Source organism: Mustela nigripes, unplaced genomic scaffold, assembly GCF_022355385.1.
Source record: "Mustela nigripes isolate SB6536 unplaced genomic scaffold, MUSNIG.SB6536 HiC_scaffold_148, whole genome shotgun sequence".
Classification (NCBI taxonomy): Eukaryota; Metazoa; Chordata; class Mammalia; order Carnivora; family Mustelidae; genus Mustela; species Mustela nigripes.
In genome coordinates, this window is record NW_026739562.1 from 4,002,504 (window position 1) to 4,019,607 (window position 17,104).

General features: G+C 38.3%; 1 long non-coding RNA gene across 1 annotated transcript in view; it reads right to left on the reverse strand.

Annotated features, from left to right (window-relative positions):
* Window positions 1-17,104, reverse strand: part of LOC132008439 (uncharacterized) — a 488,832-nt gene that overhangs the window by 358,561 nt on the left and 113,167 nt on the right. The window lies entirely within an intron of this gene.

The window sequence follows — 17,104 nt, forward strand, 5'->3', positions numbered from 1 at the left end:
TTTGTGATTATGTACTGTGTGTGTGTGTGTGTGTGTGTGTGTGTTTTATTTCACTAGCTTCTCCTTTCTGGCGGATAGAAAATCTGGAAAGAACCTTAGTTTAGGGATTGTCACACACAACCTCACACTGTAGCTCACCGACACTGAACACCCAGATTCTGCTGCCAATTCTTTCATACTCTACCTGAATTCACTAACAGTAGATTTCTTTCAGAGCATCAGTATTTCACTAAGCAGATCCCTTTAGAGTCTGACTGTCACTGACCCTCAATTTTTAGACTAAGTTCATATACTCCCTCGAAGATTTCAAGAGCCAAAATAATCAGAAGACGTGATTAGGCACCTGTTTTAGGTCTCACACCTTCTGTGGAGTCTTGAAGCTGACTGATAAGCAGCATACAAAGGAGACCCCAATGTCACATGATGCCAAATGAGATTATCTATAAGCCAGGCTAAATAGCTGTTATTGAATAAGAAATACTTTTAACTCATTAGCATTACCATAACATTTGTGTCAAAAAGACATGAAATACTACATAATAGAAACAAAACACTGAAAGAAAAAAAATAAAATTCTAGATTTAAATCTGCCACATAGTAACTATGATAAATCAATTCATACTTGTGGGCATTAATTTCTCGGTCAAATTAGGCATTCAAGTATGTAGGTAGATTTCTAAGGGGCCTTGTAGGTAGAAAGTAACTGGTCTTTCCAGAATGTGGAAACCACATTTCATTGGCATAATCCATATTATAACACAAGCTGGATAAATTAAAATATACCCGTATACCATTATTGCCAACTAAATTTTGATTTGAAACTTTGATTTTCCAAGACTTAATAGTTGAAAAGTATGTAATATTGGCTATAGTATACAATCTTTTCACTTTAAAAAAAAAAAAAAAGCCTATCACATACTCTTTAAAAAAAAGTGAAAAGATTGCATACTATGTTAACTTTTTTACTTTTATATTTAATTTTTTTACTTTTTACTTTTATCCAATCATTTACTATAGGCATCGACAATACAAACAAAATCCAAAGTGCATAGTTATTTTTGGCAAATATTCTCAAGAGAAAAAGGCATTTGTGTATCTCCATAGTTTTACATCGTAGTTCTGTTTTAAATCAAACGTGTTTCATGTGAAAGCTTCCTCAAACTTTAGATACACAACTGACCTTAATTACACTTTGGGGGATGGTAATCCATCCTTCTATAATGAAAGATGCAGAAGAAAGAAAAGCATCAATGAGGCAACAAATCTTGTGGAAAATGGTTTAGCAGTTCACAGTCAAAAGGTCAAGGTCTTTTCAGATAGTGAATCACTCTTGATTCTGTGAAAACTGCTTTCAATAGAATGGTGATTTCCATCTCTGTCTAATTAGACATCTCTAGTACATTATACTAGTCCTTTTCATCAGCTCTACACACGTATTTGGCAAAACAAGCGCTCCAGTTAACTTTTGTTGTATGAAAAATGACTCTTTTCCCAAATCAGTTCAACTTCCGGATACCTTCCATGGTAACTGCGTTAGTTTTCCCTTGCAGCACAAATGCAGACAAAGTCAGAGGCTTAAAGCAACACTCATTTATTGCCCCCCCGCCCCGCCCAACTTTCTTTCCTGATGCCAAATGTCCAGGACGGCTGAACTCTGCTCAGACTCTCTCTGCTCAGACTCTCCCACTCAAACTGTCAGCGGACAGTGTTCACATTTGAGACTTTGAGGAAAAATTTGCTTCCAAACACTTGCAGGTTGCTAGAATTCAGTTCTTGATGGTTGTAGGAAGGAGGTCCTCTCTTCTGTTGAGCAACTCTCCGGTCCTAGAGGGTGCTCCTAGGGCCCTGAGGTGGGGATTCTTTCAGGCACTTGTCACCATCACAATCAACAGCAAGATCCCTCATGGAAACCTTCCCCACACTTCCAAACCCTGTCTTCCTCTACCACAACTGGCCAGAGAAAACCCCTTTGTTTCTCAGGGCTCCTATCATTAGTGTAGGCCCACCCTAATAATCTCCCTCTCTTAAGGTCAACTAATTAATAGCTTTGATAAGTCTGCAAGATCCTTTTGTCATGTAATTTAACAATAATAATTGTAGAGTAACGAGCGAGGCAGAGAGTATATCACGGGCTCTAAAATTAAGGTGGAGGAGTCATTTCAGAACACTGTCCACCACAGGAAAGAATGAAAGGCCAACTGAATTCTATTTTATTAAAGATAATCCTTTCAGTTTTACACAATTCTAAGGCACAGAGCAACTTTTTCTTTTTTTTTTTTTTAGTGAGGGCCCACATGATAAATCTATGAGAAACTTTAGTTTCTACAACTAATATACGATCCACTGAATTTATCCAATGATCTTAACCAATCTATGATCTACAAATTCCCTCTGAGGCAACATCATCATCATCATCAAAACAGCTCTTTATGATTTACCTGGTGCCAGGCCTTGTTTTCAGTATTGGGCTTGATTTCACTCAAAATCCCCACAGTGAAACTAAGATAGACACCCCTGTTATCATCAACACTGTTTTATATGTGAGGAAATTTAGGCACAGAAAGAGTAAGTGTTTAAAAAAAAAAAAAAAAAAAAGCTAAGTATTTCCCCACAATCACCCACCTAGTAGTATATGGTTCAGCCCACGACTATACTTGGGCATTCTAGAGCCTACAAAACTCATCTTTACTTGAAACTATTTCTTTGAATCATAGTCATACTGTTATTCCTTAAATTCCACTTGTGATGAAAAGCTCAAGGCATCACAAGAAACTACTGTGACTTTTGGCATCTATAAGTATTAGAAAATTTATTTGCATTTACTTTGACTCTCTAATTTTTTTTTCTTTTTTTTAGAAATACTACTCATTTGTCTAGGTCTACCTTCTGCAAAAATATAAAATACATTTTAATGTCTGATTTTTTTTTCTTAATCTGGTGGGTCATTAAGATTTTCAATCACTTATCAAGACTCCCTTAGGTCTTTTCTCCAGGCTAAATATCCCTCGTTACTTCAGTTAGTTCCCTGTGTGGTACAGGCTCTAAAACCTTTACTAATCTAAATGTTGTCTAACCAATTCTTGAATGGCTTTACCTGTGTTCTGTCCAATGCAACCCAAAATGCAAATTTTCCTAATGATTTTAAAGAACACATGGATGTCAGTCATGGTATGTCAGATTATGCTGTAATATAACCACCCCAGCCAATCTCAGTCACTTAATACAATAAAATGTATTTAATTGTCTTCTATACCCAGTGTGAGCTGGAAGGGATTCTCATAATCATCACTCAGTGAAGAGACAAAAGAGTTTCCAGTTGGACATCCACTTCCATCATCAAGGGGGCAGGTAGAAAAGGCAGCAGCAGAGACTTGCACCGGCACTTAAAATTTCCTCCGTGTCAATGACACACACATATACAATCTCAAATGCACCTATGTGTACACACATTCACACACACACCTATTTTTTTGGTCCAAATGCATCAGTCAAAGCAAGTAATATGGCCCTGCCAGACTTCAACAAGAGTCTAAACACAAGCACAGTCCTATCATAACACCCAAGAAGAAGAAAAGCAGAATAGCGAAATAAAGAAAACGAAAGAGTACCATCAGTATAAAAGTCAGGCTATGCTACGATAAAAATACCACTTAATAACTCTTAATGACAGAATGGGTAAAATGTTCTTCTCCTAAAAAATAACCTACATAATCTCTTATTTTCTGTGAGCCATTGCTCTCTGGGGACCTGATGCCAACCTTGCATCTACACAGCCCAAGACTGAGTCAGTGCTGAAGACAGTCATGCCGCCATATTCCCCTGAAGCCACCAGCTGACAGATTCCAAGCAACGATGTCTTCGCAGGCTGCTGTGCTACTCCCTAAATTTTTCCGAGAGGGCATCATGGGATAAACTAAATCTACCTACGTTTTCTGATCAAAATAATCAAATAATGGGGGAAAGGGGAATAAGATGAAGACATCATATATGGTCACACTTCACCTGCCATTTCACTTTGTGATCAACATTAAATGAAGAGAAAAACATACTTTATGGGAATGCCAGTTCTCCTCCTCCAGCTGTGAAGTATACAGCACTGTCCGCTTAAAGGAGAATGGATTTGCTTAGCATTACGAATCCAACTCCCATGCTCCCTGCCAGCAATCTACCTCACTAAAATCGAAAGGGATCCATGAGCTTTCCTCACAGCCCTGCCTCCTCACCGTGACTGAAGCACACTCCTCATAAAGGATTACTAGAACTGGAACCCGGTGAATGACTCCAAGGAAAAAATTTAAAAGAACGTCCAACTTTCCAGTGAAGGAATTGAAATAAAACCTCTGCCATCTACTTTATATTTAAAGGCAAATTTCATAACAAGTACGATAATGTATTTTAGAGCAGGGGACGGCCTCACTGTAAACAAAGTCCTGAACCAGTCACAATGTAGAAAGCAAATCAAACATGTCTTCATTTTGATAGATAGCAAAAGTACTTAAGGGGCGCCTGGGTGGCTTAGTGGGTTAAGCATCTGAGTCTGGATTTCAGCCCAGGTCATCACCTCAGAGTCTTGAAATGGAGCCCCACCTGGGGTTTCTTGCTGGGTGTGGAGCCTACCTAAGACTCACTCTCTCCTCTTCCTCTGCTCTCCCCCCACACACGTTTCTATCTCTCCCTCCTTTACTCCCTTCCACTCTAAAAAACAAAACAAAACAAAACAAAACAAACTTAAGAAAAGTATCATTAAAATACAGTTCCTTAAATTGTGGTCTGTAGACCCCCGTTACCAAAATTACCTGAAGAGTTTAAAATGCAGACACCATGGTCCCGTCTTCAAACTTCCACATCCCCAGGAAAGAGGTCTTCATGCTAATGTTAGAAATACTATTTTAGGAGTAAAGTGAGTGGAAATCACAGAAAGATTCTTAAAGACATGCGTATCAGAATTTCTGTGAGGTTTTAATGACATGCTATCTCTAAAGCACTTCCCACAGCACTACACAGACTCAATAAATGTTAGTGCGTTCTAAAATGTCCTCCAAACAATAAGAACGGGTATTCTGTTGCAAGACCCAAAGTTGTCATAAAGCCAAATGTCGATGGGGTGAAGAAACTCAGGGAGCCGATATTTTATCAGTATAGTCAGGGATGTGGGGAAAATAAAAATGAACTGTGAAGAATACATTTAGAAGGCAGTAAGCTTTTTATGTCCATCAACCCATCTCTTCTCAAATCTCCCCTTCATCTTGCTGTGTATTCTTTTTTTCTTAGAAAGGTATTTTAGTAACATCTTGGAATTTTACACCTGTATCACGAATTTAACTCACAAGCTTAATTTCTATATTTGAAAACACATGCATAGTGCATAATTTGAAAGACTTTGCCAAATTCATTTTTGGAGCTCAGGTGGAATTATGTTAATGGTGATGTCTTACATTTATGTTGACTGAAAGCCATATAAAAACTATAACACAATATGTTACATAAGTAAAGCCAGGATTGTGTCATGCCCAGTTACAAATTTGAAATGCATCATGTACACTACGTCCAAACACTTCCCAAAAGAAATCACTTCTGTCTAAGAAGAGTGTTTTACAATCCTTTTAAAATAATGGGGAGAGGAACCAGGGTGACAGCATTGGACTCTTGGTTTTGTCTCAGGTCATGATCTCAGGGTTCTGGGATCAAGCCCCGCCTCAGGCTCCACGCTCAGCAGGAAGTCTGCTTAATACTCCCTCTCCTTCTCCCCTCTGCTTGCATGCACACTCTCTCTCTCTAAAATAAATAAATCCTTAAAAAAAAAATAATGGGAGAAAAGTGAGGGGAAAAGTGAGAAAAGAAATGGAGGAAAACAAAACATTATGCATTATACAAAACACACTCAGTTACTTTTGTGAATGGATTTTCTACAGAAGAAACACTCTCTCCCTGTTCACTGAAAACTGAATGTCACTTGTGCCAGACTACAGTTTTTGCCATGATAATAGCTAACGACACTGAAGATGCTAAGAGATTCTGATTTTCATGCCTAAATTAAATTCAAAATTTATTATTTATTGATCAGCTGCCATGTTCTTGGAATTGTTTCGTCTTAACTAAATACTCTCCTATAAAATAGAGGTAATAACAACTATTCTCTAAGATGACATTTTACTTACAGAATTCCTGTCCTTAGAGTGAATGTATACACCTATGCACGTGTGCACACATACCTCTTAGAGAAATGTTGAAAAAGTTAGCCTGCATTCTGGACATTTATTGAGGGGTCCAGACCTTAAGTGAGATTGTATGTAAAATTCTGAGTATATATTTTTTTTTCTCCAGAAGCAGTTCCATTTTAGATTTTTTTTAAAAAGCTTTGTGACACATAAATGTGAGGATGAGTAATGTAGATAGAGTGTTGCAGCGTTTTCCTATTTTCTTGGCCACGATACACAGCAGGATACAGACTTTGCGTTGTGACCCAACACATGAGGACACATGTGGACACACACATGCACCTGGAACAAAACTTTCACAAGGCAGTACTAACCCTTTCAAGGCGCAGTGCCTCCTGATACCCTGCAATTTGCATGTGAACTCCCAGCACTCTATCACAATTAAGAGAAGCTGGTCGACAATAGAGAAATCTCACATACATCATGGCATTCCTGACACCATGACATCTTTGCAGATTGTGCTGTCAATTATAATATGCAGAGAGGGCAAGAAACCCCCATTCCTTACCGTGGCCTTGTCAAGGAGCAGATCCCAGAAACTATTTATGAGCTGCAGAGACCAAGTTAAGGCTGAGCTACAGGAGACGGAGGATGTAATTGGGTCAAATGCAGTAGGGCCTCATTAAAGCCCATTCACTTTACATGTTAACATATTCTGGGGAGAAGCAACCTGCCTTCTCCATGGTCTAGGTATTATAATTAGTATTTTAATTAAGAGAAGTTAGGGTTAATCTCCCTTGATTTTTCAACTACAGTGTAGTTGGTACACCATGGTCTCTCAGAATATGTAGTCTGAGCCATGGAGGAGCAGCTAGAAGCTTCTTGGTGGGACAGCCATAGTCCTTCAGACAAATACAAGACACTGCCTTCTATCTCTCCTTGATATGTTAATGTCAAAATACATGATCTTTTGTTGTTGTTTTATCTTTTACCACTTGGGTCTTCATCAATGAATATAGGACAAAATGGATTTTTCATCATAAATCGGCTTCTAATACTTTAAATTACTTACTGTGTATTAGGGCCTGAGCTAATGTTTATATGCTTTAGTTTATAAAAGTGTATTCAGTAGGAGTGTTAGTGTGCCTAAAGTCTTATTTTTCATGTTTCATCCCTATGGGTCTCATGCCCACCTTTCGGCAAGTGGTTCTCCCTTCTGTTTTTGGAAACGCCCAGGGGTGCCTCTTCTGTGACCAGAAGCAAACAGATTCCTGCTGGTACCGTTGCTGCCATGAACTGTACTGACTTCTCCCACAGGCTACCTGAGCCCCTCAGTTCCCTTCCATCCTGCGCCTCCTTGGGGACAGGAAGGGGACAGCTCTGTCCCTTGCAAGAATAGCAGGGGTCCCTTTGGTCCCTGCCTGCTGGGGAAGCTCTCCCCTTCCTACTACTTCTTGGAGATATGCCCCCAAACAAGGCTCTTTAGGCCTGTTTATTTGTAGAGTAGCTCTTTCGAATTTTACTTTGAGCCCTTTCTCCCTTTCCTTACTTCATACATGTGTGTGTGTCCCTAGAATGGGTTAGGATTAAGGACAGACTCAAGGAAAAGCCACCGTACTGTACCTCCATGTAGCAATTCCCTCTGCCAACAACATTTCTTTATAAGTCCTGTTTGCCTTTCCCATCCCTTTTGGTGAGGTGGCTTTAGCTGGTTCTCTTCTTAAACGTGGCATGTGGGCTCTCCTACAGGTAGCCCTCTGTGGCACCCACGCCAACAGTCTTTCAGATGATGGGCAGTTCCTAGCCACCAGCAGGCTCTCCCAGCTGCGGTGTTCCACAGGCACGTCTCAGACATGACATGAAGAGGTTTTGTCAGATAGTGTCCTTTCCCTGGGTGTTAGATATTTGAGTACCTCTGATACTCTGGGCAGGCCCTTCCTCTCATGAGTACTTTCCCTTCTGATCTTCTGAACTATCTTGCGCTATGGATACTTTTATCCTCATTTTAAAGCTGGAAACACTGAGACCGGTAAGAGTCAGGTGATTTATCCAAATAAAACTGGGTAAATAAGATGTCAGCAGAGGTTTGCATCTAAGCCTGAATGCACTTTGAATACCAGTCCCTACCTTGTGCATGGACTGAACAAACAAATGACTGAAGCAAACAAATGTTACTCTCTTGTTTAAATGTTATTGGCCTTTTTAACTTCTGGATGCTTTCTTCAAGACTACATGCTGGTAACTCATGATATAATTTATAAAGTTGGCATGTTCTGCTCTATATGCTCTTCACTCTAACTGGTTCTGTGTCTCTGCCCCTCCCTTACCAGCTGGATAGCCTTCCATTCTGCTCATACTCTGAAGACTCTCAAGTCTATAATCTCAGCTAAGATCTTCCTCCTGAGTCCCAGACCAAAATTTCTAGCCACCTAATTGACATATCCACGTAGAAACCCAGATTCACATCAAATCTCATAGGTCAAGGAGGACTAAGCTTATGATTCTTCCTGCAATATGTGCCTCCCATAAGACAGTTTTGGTTAACTTTACCCAGTCACCCCATAGCAAAAGAGAACCATGACCCAAACATCTGCAACTCTTCTTTTTCCTTATCTTTCACTTCCAATCAGTCCCCAGGTTGTAATGTTTTTCACATATATCTCCTTTTCTTTATATTTATTTTTACTGCCCTGATTCCTTATTCCTTGCGATTTCTTTTCCAAATTGACATTAATAATAAAGCCTACTTAGTTATGCCCATTCCCTCACTATGTCCACTTCAGAGTTCTCAGAGTGTAATCCCACCCATCAGAATGAGTTCAGAAATATGGGGCTGCTTTGTCATTATAGGGATGAGAGACCATAAGGACATATTAGTGGGCGGAGCTGACAAACTTTGCAATGCCTGGGCAGATCCACAGGAGGAGGAACTGTGCCAATATTGCACAACTTCAGAAACCCCACTGGACACTGAGTAGGTTAAAACACACACACACGTGTGTATGTATTATTATCTTAACACTAGACCTTTGTTCCATTTTAAAAAAACCCACATTGAAGTCAATATTATATACTGAATTTTCCAGAAAGCCTGACAGCCACGTAGGTCATACTGATGGACACACGGATGCCACACACTTTCATCAGTTTCCATTTGTAGTTGTGGCATTCTTGATTACTGGTGAGAGCATCTGACTATTAAATTCTCTCTGTAATTGTGCATAAGGATCTATAGACTAAAATATAGGTATTTTATGGTAAATTATTCCCCTTTTTCATTATCATTAAAAGCACAGTTTTGATTTTTCATTTTAATTACCTGTGTTGATATGAATTTTAACTCCAAGTTATTAAAGAGTGCCGCAAAATATTTTATAAAGATAGAATTGTTGAGTCTCCTTTGGTTGAAAACAATTTACCTAAAGTTGATATAAGATAGAATCAGAGACCATCAACATTTAGTTCCTCTTTACTTCTCTCATCCTTTCTACTCCCCAAAAACACCTGGAGTTTCTGCTCAAATGTAGATTTTTTTTTTTTTCTGTTTAAATGGCATTACTTTTTTTTTTTCCTCTCCCCAAACTTACCATAAGCCTGTTCTTGGCAGAAAGTAAAGCATGCATGGATGTATTTTATATGCTTAGTGTTCTCCTTGACAAATTACAATAAATATTTCTGAACTTGGCTAGCCAACCTCCATTCTCCTTCCTAACAGCAGCATTATTCCTCCTTGGATAAAGTCTGCTGGGATTGGAGTCAGGAGCTTGGTACTACACTAGCTAAAGAAATAAGCTCAAGATCCAACCTAGGTCTATTGAAAATTATTGTCTTCAAATCCTGAGCTGAAGGGGGAGAAAGTAAAAACAAACAAAAATCTGAAAAAAATTGGATTTCATTCATTTCAGACTCAAGCTCTGAACAAAGTATTTCGGTTATGAGACCATTCCTTCCGGGTGCTGCAAACTTAAATAATATAGTGCTTTAGCTTCATGGGGTTCTTTTTGGAAATAACTTGCTCTATAATTTGCCCGCTACCAGCATTACAAAAGCCAAATATGTATGTGCAAGTTATTCTGTCAAATCGCTAGGCTGCTTACCTTTGCTTCTTTAATTCTCTTAATTGTATTATTTCAGCTGACCAAACCAACACATTCTGCAGAAAAGGAAACTACCAAAGCACATAAATTCCTGAGAATGTCGCCTCTAGTATGGCTTGGAGTGTTTTTATGTTTCAGACTACAATACACTGAACTTTTTTTTTTTTTTTTTTTTTTTTTTGCTTATGATATTTTCCAGTATAAAAAAGATATGGCATTTCTAGTAAAACTCTATTAAGAAATCTTGTTCCATAGGTTGTTTTACCCCACAAGGAATAAAATTAGCCTTCCTTTTAAAATTAATAATTTTAAGGGGCGCCTGGGTGGCTCAGTGGGTTAGGCCTCTGCCTTCGGCTCAGGTCATGATCCCAGGTTCCTGGGATCGAGCCCCACATCGGGCTCTCTGCTCAGCAGGGAGCCTGCTTCCCCTCTCTCTCTGCCTGCCTCTCTGCCTACTTGTGATCGCTGTCAAGTAAATAAATAAAATCTTAAAAATAAATAAATAAAATTAAATTAATTCTTCCAATGATGGATGGGTTTGTTCTTTAATCCAAAGTTCTTTTAGCAATTTGGGGTTTATTCACTGCTACATAGTTAGCAATGACCCTCGAAATATTTTGTCAAGCCAATAAGAGATGAAATCTTGATTCTTTTAATTTGTAAGGCAGAATGAATAGAAATCTCAACTCTGCTTCTTAGCGGTTGAATGACTCTCTTACATTACAGAATTCTGTGTGCCTCACAGTATTGCCTATGTGCTACAGGACGTAAATCAGGGTGGCTATGAAACACACTTGGGTCTTGGTCTTGGTCTCTATGCTGTTAAGAGAACCAATCAACCCCACCAAAGGGCCAGGTAGGGAGTTGGTCCGGTGGCACAATCACACACATGAGGGCCAGATTATGTAGAATACTAGTCTTAGATTGCCCTACTCTAGATATAAATTAACATGTCAGGGTGACATTATAAACATGATAAAGTGTAATCTTAAAGTTTGTTCCATTTTCTGGATAAGTCCCAGATAATGAGACTCTCAGATTCTCCTCCCTTTTGCTAAAACATAGAGCAGAAATAAAATGGAGAAAATGGATTTTCTCATTACTTACTTCTAAAGTAACTAGATTTGGGTGTGGGGGATTTGCTGGGAAGGGGAGCATAGTATGTGATGGTAGGACTCATAGCACTATGCCCATGGAAGGAAAGAAGGGAAAATGATCTTTAGTTTGAGCCCTGAGAATTACATTGCAGTCTATGAAACTGTATTTGATTTCAGCAAAGCAAAGGCTTCTCTTATAAAAGTTTCTGGATTCAGGAGAAAGAAAAACAAAGGTAAACAGGTTTTTCAATAAAAAAATGTAGACATCTTATTCTGTTTCTGAAGTGGAAATTGTATTTGAAAGGACAAACTATTACTATGCACTTGTAAATTAAGACATACCATTTTGATAGGAAAAGGCCAAGCTAAGAAAAGGAGAACTGTGCTGTTAAAAGAAAAATATATTCTCTAAATGCTTTATAATTAATGACTCCAGGCATAGTCTGGCTTCTACTGATTTTTAAAGTATTGATCAAAATAAATTTTTGAGCAAAATACTGAAGAGGCCTACATCTTTTCCTCCCTTAAACATACAGAATGCCCAGTCTTCTATTGGTTTAGTCTAGAATGAATTATAACACCAATAAAATCATTAAAAGATCAATAATAAAGTTTTAAGGATGACATGGGCATCCTGATTTACATATTTGCATACCCTAATTATTATTATTCAGGTAGATTTCATCTGGCTCAATTTTAATACTGGGCACCCATTTTTGAAATTTGTGAGATACATGACCAGCAATAATAGATATTCCAACTAAAACTCATGAGTGTGGAAATATTCAAAAAGCTAAATGTCTGTTTACTAGCTGGCTGTTTTTAACAGCTTTACCTTTTCTGTTATTGGCATTTAAGCAAGTGAGCTAAAAGGCCTTTAATTTGACAATGCTTTTGCAGACAAATTAAAACCACTCTTCATAGAAATAAAAGGCAGCGATTTACATGTATTCTGCAGCCTAATTTGTTTTTACAGATCAACATTAATCTGCTTTTATTTGGTTGACATCATGCAGTTGGTTACAAATGCTAATTAGGCACGTTGCTTTCTTTTGTCAATCTATGACAATAAGCAAGAGAGAAAATGACTTCTGGAAGAAAGTTCATTAGTTAGATACCCTCCTACTTGTTTCCTAGAACAGTTCACGCGCGATGCTCCATCACATTCTTCCCCTTCTTTGCAAATCTTCTCCTTTCAGGTTTTATTAGCAAATCATTTATTACATAAAAGCATAGAGCCTAGAGGTGGGACTAAGGAAGCGGTTACCATACAGAGGCAGTGAGATGCGAAAGTCAAGGGAGCCTGAAAGAATCCACTCCAGCTCTCCAAACGCCTAATGCTTCACCCATTCTAATAGCATAGCCTGAATGCCTCTGTGTTCAGGAAGGTTCATAGTTTACTGGCTTTGCCTAGAGGTTTCAAACTTTGAACGCCTAATGCCAGGGAGCTTTTGTACGAGCTTCCCTGACAATCACTGGTCTCCACCTGTGTTCTCTATCCCAGTTAATGCCTTATTATTCTCACCGTTGGTCCAGATAGAAAATTGGGGCCATTTTAGATTTTCCTTCTCTTTTCCTCCTCCCACCTTTCAAACAATGGGCAAATTATAAAATTGGTGACTTACTGATTCAGCACTTCTCCATGCCTAATAGGCATCAGATGCTCTGATACTCAAATACAACGATAAAACTGAGTTTCTTCCTCCAAGGATCTTACCCAATGCCTTTCTTCTCAAATCCAAACTCTCCAACCTAACTATCAGGCCATCAACCTTCTCCCTGGCTATAACCTACTCAGTCATGATTATCGTAATCAAGCATCCAGTGTCCGCTTGAGACAACCACAATCCAGCCATATCTATCTATTCAAATCCCCAAATGTACCCTCAACCATATCACTAACTCTGTTTATTTTATCCCATGATCTATGTACGAATGGTTTGATTCCACAAACATTTATTAGAACCTAATACATGTTAAACATAACACTTGGAGTATTAAGACAAATCAAACATGGTTTCTATTCTAATGGACTCTCTGTCATCGGTACAAGCAGACCAGCAAATTAAAAATCCCAGAGCCACAGAAGTGAAGAGGGTATACAAGAGAGAAATTTGACCTTCCTTTTGACCTGACAAAACTTTATCCAACTTTCAAGTCCAGGTTGAAAGCTGAAGACTCCATGAAACCATGCTAAGATGTCACAGTGCTACCAATGCCCATCTTTAGCCTCCAAAATTTTTTTAAGATTTTATTTATTTATTTAACAGACAGAGATCACAAGTAGGCAGAGAAGCAGGCAGAGAGAGAAGAGGAAACAGGCTCCCTGCTGAGGAGACAGCCCGATGCAGGGCTCGATCCCAGGACCCTGGGATCATGACCTGAGCAGGAGGCAGAGGCTTTAACCCACTGAGCCACCCAGGCGCCCCTAGCCTCCAATTTCTTACTGAGTTTATTTCTCTTCGCAACGCTTGCCGCTGTCTGAAATTGTTGTATGGCGTCTTATTTATTGCGTGATTGCTCCATAAATGCAAGATTCATAAGGACAGAGAGTCTGTCTTTTATTCATTCACTCATGTATTCAACAAGCACATAATAGGTACCTATTGTGCATGTCCCACTTTGTCCCCAGAATCTGTGCTTACAATAGTCTTTGATTCATAACAGGTCATAAGTAAGTTCTTGATTTTTTGAAAAAATGAAGGAATATGTAAGGGACTGAAGCCTGAGGTGCATTATAATCTCCCTCCTCTACTCTTCCATTGAACTTTGTTTCTCATCTCCAAATTTCTTGTTGGTGTTGTATTTTTTTTTTAATGTTTCACAAGTATGTCTCATTCACTAAATCACAAGTCCTAGAGAAGAGGGAGCATGGCATTCATATTTGCAATTCTGCATGATATCTAGCCAGGCAACACTCTAACAGAGAAGTGAATAGCCAGGCACGCCAGGAAAAAATTCAGACCCACTTAGTTATGGCGTGAACTTAGTGTATTGTTTATACCTGGGTGGCCAGATTTTCCTATCTGGCAATCCCATGAGACTTTGTCACTCAGTTATTTGTGCCTCCTGCAAACAGGATTGTACAGATAGCTTAGATGTAGCCTTTCCAGAAGCAAATCCAAAGCATAAAACTCAGAATTAATAGAAAGGAGGGAAATTAATCAGTTTTTAAAAGATTTACTCTGAAAGATGCTTCATGGTGAATCATACATTTTCATTCTTTTAGTATGATCAAAATATGTATCAACTTAACAAAATAAAATATATTCTCTTGCCCAGGTTTTAAGGACACATAAATTGTTTCAAGTAAGTGTGTATGTAAAATCTTTCCTCCAAACTCCGTGTCCTCAAGGACATCCATAGAGAAAAACGTATCAGAGGCCAAGAGCTTCCGCCAAAATGCTAAATACCGTAGAAAGAAACAAGTTATTTTTGCCAAAGAGTCAACAAGCAAGCATGTGTGTTTGACATCAGTTGGGAATTTCTGCAGGGGTCCTCTAACTTTCCGTTTTAATCCAGTTTCTAATTCACAGGTACCAGAAGATTGCAAAAAAGAGATCATTAGTAGTGGAAAGAAATGTAAAGGTCTTATTTCTGTAAGGAAGATGGGAATTATTCCAAGCATCTAATCTCATGTCTCCTTTCCGATTTGGCCTTGCCATGGCTGGTCCAGGTTTCCAGGCTATAGGGATGTCCAAAAGGGTCTTAGCCCCAAACCAGAGAGAGAGAAAGTTTTCTAGCATGTATTGACCAAAGCCTTTGTGTTGGGACTCATGCTAGGCCTTAAACTAACATCATTTCATGCGGTCTTTAAAAGGATTCAATGCAACAGCCACGTTATATACAGAAGTGCAGGTATAGAATGGACAAAAGAAACTAAGAAACAAAAAGAATATGACTATATATATGCAATATTGAAAGGAAGAATGTAGATATCAGAAGCAAACCTCACACAAAATTAAAATTAAATCTTAAAGGCAATAAAACCTAATCGACTGCCATCTAAGCACTTGGCATTGTACAGAGCACTCCGAATACAAAATAGGAAGACAAACAAGTAAAGTTTGGGTAGTAAGATAGTTCTGGATTTAAATTCCAACTCTACTGAAATCTAGCTAACAACCTCAGACACAGTGTTTTAACATTAGACTACTCAGACAGATTCTTCATCTGTAAAACTGGAAGAGGAGCACCACCTCCAAAGCTTGTCACTAGAACAAAGCCAAATAATACACAAATAACACAAAGAAGTACGTGACCCATAGCAAATGTTCAGTCAACTGTGGCTAGTATCAAAATTCTGATAGACTGGCATATTTCAAGTGAGGCATCATGTTTTAAAATGGGAAAGGTATCTACAGTGTATGTAAATACTTGATTCACAAAGTTATCAAAGGAAATGAATAGAAATCACTTCATTGATCTTCACTTCATTGATCTTGCTCAACCCTATACAGGTAAAATAGTAGAGGCAGAACACAAATTCTTAATCATGCATCTATACAAATCTTCACTTTTACAAAGACTCTACATAAAGAAATGGCCATGTCCTTGAATAAATTACAAGATTAAAATAATTCACAAGAAAGCACAGGTCATGACCTAATCAATTCCTTCCCTTTGGGATTATATACTGTACATTATAAACAGTATCTGCCAAGACGTCTATCTCCTAAAACTCCTAAGTATGGTCTTTGACTGATGTTAGCAGGAAAGAGCCCACATGAAACACAAGGATCTTTTAGAAGCTAGAAACTTAACAGGTAAAAGCAGTGTCCCCCGATCTAACAAGGATCCTTTCATCAGTTCCTCTTGCCTAGTTCAACATCAAAGAGCTTAGGGATTGAGATCATGAAATGCTACCATGACCCAAACGCCTGTTTAAAGCACTCTCTCTACCCTTCCACTATAGCAAATAAAGGAATCACAAGCAAGTTATTTTTTAAACAACCAATGTCCCTAACAGTTTGAGCTATGCAAGTATACTTTGTACTTGGAGTGATGACTGTTTAGGTGCTTTTACCAGAGTATGCTCGGCTCTCTTCCCTACAGAAACTCTAAGTGCAAAATATGTAACTCAGCATTTCACAGACAGCATCACAGGGCATCTAACAATGCAGGCCATTTCCTATTTATTGAGTAATATTTCCTAAAAAGTAACCAGCTGGTCTCTAGTCCCAGCGAAGTTCAAGCAAATGGCTTTTAACTGAGCAAAAGTCTAAAGCTGAGCATAAAAAAATGTTCTGATGGAAAACTAAATATATAAATGAATGGCCCCAGAACTGTAGGAAATATCCCCTACATATTTATTAAGAAGTAGGAAGAAAACTAAAAGGCAAAGGTAACTTATATAAAACTAAGAAATTTTATGGGCTACATTATTTTATGCTATCCTCATAATAATTCTATGTAGTAGTTTTTATGCTCATCTTTTTTTACAATAAAGGGAGCACAGAGGACAAAAGGAATGACTGGTTTTCCAAACCCAACACAGATAAAATATTAGAGGCAAAACAGAGTTCTTATAAATTTTTGCTTTTGCAAAAAAAAAAAAAAAATAGCCCTATTCTTTATTTAATCATGAGAGTACAGGAATTCACAAACCAAATCCTATATAGTCAATTGTCCTTTTTGCACCATTTTAAACATGTTGGGAAAATTATTCACAAGAGAATATATGAGGTGTAAGACCTACTTTGAATCTCCAAGCCCTTAATCACAAGTGAGAAGATGTCAACAGAAAGTCAGA